Source organism: Hylaeus anthracinus, unplaced genomic scaffold (genome assembly GCF_026225885.1).
Source record: "Hylaeus anthracinus isolate JK02 unplaced genomic scaffold, UHH_iyHylAnth1.0_haploid 11978, whole genome shotgun sequence".
NCBI lineage: Eukaryota > Metazoa > Arthropoda > Insecta > Hymenoptera > Colletidae > Hylaeus > Hylaeus anthracinus.
In genome coordinates this window covers 1932020-1936840 of record NW_026534326.1, presented here as the reverse complement: position 1 = coordinate 1936840, position 4821 = coordinate 1932020, and the positions used below count along the sequence as shown (strand labels likewise).

General features: G+C 45.0%; 1 protein-coding gene across 3 annotated transcripts in view; it reads left to right on the top strand.

The window, feature by feature from the left end:
• Positions 1 to 4430, top strand: part of LOC128896681 (plasma membrane calcium-transporting ATPase 3) — a 105308-nt gene extending 100878 nt beyond the window's left edge. For all 3 annotated transcript variants that reach the window (XR_008462069.1, XR_008462068.1, XR_008462067.1), the window contains one exon: positions 72 to 4430. The gene's annotated coding sequence lies outside the window, so the exon portion shown is untranslated. The remainder of the gene's footprint in view (positions 1 to 71) is intronic.
• The last annotated feature ends 391 nt before the right edge of the window (positions 4431 to 4821 follow it).

The window sequence follows — 4821 nt, the reverse complement described above, 5'->3', positions numbered from 1 at the left end:
TGTCTCTCGGCTCCGCTCGCGGAAGCAATAGCTGGCGCGCGAGTCGCTAGTCCCGTTTCACGAGAGACGAGGAGTGGGGGAGTGCTCTCTGTCTATCTCTCGGCTCCGCTCGCGGAAGCAACAGGTGGCGCGCGAGTCGTCGCCAGTGCCGTACCGCAAGAGACAAAAAGTGGGTACTCCTTACCCCTTCGTCTCATCTCTCGACCAATCGTCTGACATTCGATCGAAATTTTGCCCTTCTCTGGTCTCGTTACCTCGCACAATACTTCGCGACACTCCTCTCTCGCTTCCCCTATTTTTCGCTCCCCTCTTTCCGTCTTTCTCGCGTGACTTAAGGATGATCTAGTCACTAGTTTATATCGCTGAATACTTCCGTGAATATACTCAGCCCTGGGGGTGCCTTACCGAAAACAAAGTTAACAAAAAAAAAAAATAATAATAATAATAATATGCAAAAAAAAACACGAATGCGCATTGTTTTTTAGCCTTACTTCGCGTGTAAAACTTAAAAGGAGAAGAAAAAAAAGGAACGAAAGGAGTAACGAAGGGTTCGATGGATAGAACTACACGGGGAAACGTTTGAGAGAATACCGTGCCGATTCTTGTTCCTGTCGGTAACGTCGCGCGAATTCAAACGGGATTAACGGAGAGGGTTATCCGACGAATGGAAAGGAATGTAGGCGCACGTGGAAAGTGGTATACGACGAAAAGTAAAGCGGAATTTAAAAAATAAAAAGAAAGGAAAAACAGATACGCCACGACATTGCCATTAATTACGCTTAAATCGATACAAAGATCCTGATAGTAAAGACGTAATCACGCCACGGTACGAAAACTTGCATGTACTTTTAGTAATAAATATATGTAGCTACGACCTATCCCCCGAACGTAAAAGACGTGAAAATGAACCATTTTTTCCAAAGAGATACCTTGTTTTTGTTTTTTTTTTTTTTAGAACGATAAAGAATTCCGTTTTTTTATTTTTTGTCGCGTGGCTATACCGTAATTATTCTCAGGACTTATCGATTTCGAACCAGGAACGCACGTGTTTTCTGAACAGAGATGGGCAAAATATCCAGATCGATCGGTAGAACGAAATATCGAGCGGCGAACGAATACCAAATTTTGTCCATCTCTGGCTTTAAGCCATCGGTAGGTCGAGTCAATGAATTGAAACGTCTCCGCTGCCCAATGCTGTTCGATCGCGCGAAGCGCTAGAGATTTCAAAAAGATACACGTACACACGCATACATACATACACACACAGATATATTAAAATCGCGCGTAAGAGACACGTGTTCAAAGTACGGCACTGGAGTCCGCGAGTCGGGCCCGTCGCGCGTGCGCAACAACAGACCGTATAACTCGCGGCGCGGAGTGGGGAGCCAGAGTGAGACGGCTGCGCGCGCCGCGGGTCTCCTCGCGACCCGTCAGTCGTGCGACGCGCGTCATAGTGGAAGGAGTGGAATGAGTGACGTGTCGATACATGTGTTACCCAGGGCCGGATTACGATCGCGCGTATCCCTGGGCTACAGGTACTGTGAGTATACAAACGAAAACTGTATATATATATACGTAGGTCAGCCAGGAGCGTAAATTTCAATTCGTAAATTTTTTAATAATTAAGTGATCAGATGAAAAACTGGCGAAGAATTTTTCGATTTCTTTTCGTGTATTTATATAAATGTATGTTAGTTAGTAGCGATATTCGTAAATTTTAATTCGTTAATTAATTTTTTAACGATTACTTAACCCGACCAGAAACCGGTTCGATTTCTCTTCGTGCATTTTATTTATCGACATTCTCTATGTTTACACGTATTCGCGTACAGTACATTGAAGTCGTTCAATCTCTAGTACTTACTTTTTGAGCATTTACAAATAAACGCCGTTACTTAGCCCCTGAAGACTATCAGCCGACAGGGGCCCCTATGGCACCCGTGCATCGTTCCGGTCCTGGTGTTTACCTCTCGAGCTTCGCGGTTAGTTTCTTTTTCTTTTTTCGAGAGCCAACGCGTGCTTACCGAGTCTCCGTGAAGTAAGTAGCCATGTTTGATCGTAACGCGTCAATTTTTTATTCGTTCGCCCATGCATTGGAAACAAAACGAAATTAATTGAAAACAAAAAAAAAAACAAAAAAAAGTAAGTTGAAAAAAAAAGTTCAGAAAGAAGACAGCGTTAAACGAGAGCGAGAAAGAGGTTAGATAAAATCGGTCATCCGCAGAGAAAGATCTCTTTCGTGTCACGGGAGCTCGTGTAATTCGTCGTCGCGTTACACGGGCACGTTTTTTCGTAGGTTCGTTAAAACATATATAGGAGTTAGTTTGAACAGGCTTTAAGTGGCCTATTTACTGCACTGTATTCTAGTCTTAAGCACTCTGTATGCCTTACACTGCCAGTTGTAAAGACGCGCTGTTCTTGCGGATACCTTCGCGGTACACACACACATATACTTATATACATACATACATAGGTACACGCATATGTATACAACGACGGATCTCCATCATCGCCTCAAAGTCGTTTATCATCGTCTACCATCGCTGTCCCCGCTATATCTGTCGCACTCTTTCAGATTCTCCCTTTACTTCGTACTCTAACTTCGCCTTTTACCTCGTTCGCTGCGGAATGGTATATGTTTTTCCTTTTATTTCACGCTTCTCTAGATACTTTTCTAGATAAAGTTCGTCTCGTTCTCGTATAGGGCACTCAACCGCGCACGCGTACGAACGCCCTCTTTCTCTCTCACTTTCTCTCTCCCTCTGTCGCTCGATTTCGTCACACCTGTACAGGGTGTCCCAAAAAATGGTGGAGGTCATTGAGAAGGGTGGTTCGGGAGGTGATTTGAAACAACTTTTTCCTTAACGAAAATATTGTCCGGGGCTTTGTTTAGGAGATATTAACAGAAAACATTGACCAATCAGCGGGCGCTCCCACGGTATACGCGCGCTCTGATTGGTCCAGAGTTTTTCGTTTATATCTCCTAAACGAAGCCTCGTATAACAATTTCGCTAAGGAAAAAGTTGTTTAAAATTACCTCCCGAACCACCTCTTTCAAGGTGTTACAACGTTTTTGGGACACCCTGTATATACAGAGTGGAGGTGATTTGGAACAACTTTTTCCTTAGCGAAAATGTTGTCCGAGGCTTCGTTATGGAGATATTAAGAGAAAACCCCGACCAATCAGAGCGCCCGTATACCGTTGGAGCGACTAGGCGTCCGCGCTCATTCGCTACCGCGGCCGCTCCACCGGCATCCTCGCGCTCTGATTGGTCGATGTTTTCTGTTAATATCTCCTCAACGAAGCCTCGGACAACATTTCCGCCAAGGAAAAAGTTGTTTCAAATCACCTCCCGAACCACCGTTTTCAAAGATCTCCAACATTTTTGGGACACCCTGTATACCACCTGTCCTTCTCTAGGAATTCAGAAACAAAGCGAAAGATTGAAACGCCTCGCGAAAACTATCTCGAAGCAGACTGCTACTAATTTCACGTAGGCTTCGATAGACACGGGTTGCGTTCTCGCGAATGGAAAACGAATCGAAGGGTTACGAGAGACATCGAAATTTAACCCTTTTCGGCCATGACGCTCCGCCGCGTAACCATCCCGCTGGTCGAGGTGATTTCTAAGCGGCGCTCGCCTCTAGTCAGACATTGTTCGTAACTATCGTTCTCTTGGTTACTGTTATTATTGCCGCTTAGCGATTATTTAGCGTTCGTCGAGCTGTACCCGACCTACGACCGGAACGGTACAAGTGTTTCGTAAAGCGAGAGTGGACCCGCCGCAAAGGGTTAAAGCATTACACACACACGCACAAACACAAACACATACACACACAGAGAGGAACACACGTTAATGATATCTTGCTGTTATCAAGTCTTTTGCATGCTCGGTACCACCGTTATCGTTATTGCCATTGTCTTCGCCCCATCGTCATCCTCGTTGTACCTTTTTACGTTAACGTTTTCTCGCCCCCTTCGTTTCGCGATTGCGCGCGCAACGATGCATCCGAACGAGACTTAAATATATATATATATATATATATTTAAAAGAAAAAAAAATAATAAGGAAGAGAGAGAAAAAAACCAGAAGAAAAACGGAAAAAAAACGTCTACTCGTTTCACACACTCGTCCCGTCCCTTAAAAAAAAAAAAAAAACAAAATCTCGCATTATAAGCATCTTTTTACGCTCCGGTTATATTCTTACTCTGTAAACTCTATATTTAAACCGCGTCTCAAGCTCGCGAAACTATTTAAGATTGTGTAGACTTATAAAATCGTGCGCGACCGAAGGAAGATGCGTTAAACATGAAAACAAACAAACAAAGAAACAAAAAAAAAAGAAATAAAAATAGAGAGAGAGAGAAGATAAAAAAAAATATTAAATACGAAACAGAAATAGTTCCCGATAGTCGAACGGGAAGGATAAATTAACGGGACGAAAAAGAGGAAGAAGACGGAATGCACGCGAGAGCCGTACTTCCCCCTACCCTCCGCGACGACGAGTCGACGTTATCGGGCGAGGCGCTTTCAGGGGGGAGGGAGGGGGGCGAACGATAACTCCGCGGGTGACTCGAAGTACGAGCAAACGGAATAAGCTCCGATAGAAACACGCCGGGTTGCCGTAAGTCGAGCGAAAACGGTCCAAAGCAGTCGAGCGAAAACGGTCCAAAGCAGTCGAGCTTTGAACGCGTCGAGCCACGGGTGACGTATCGAGGAACGGTAGAGGGGGAAGTTGGCGCGTACGAGAAACAAGGACAGAGCGATTCGGTGACGTCACGCTCGGCTCGACGCGTCGAGCACTCGCCGGCAACCCCGG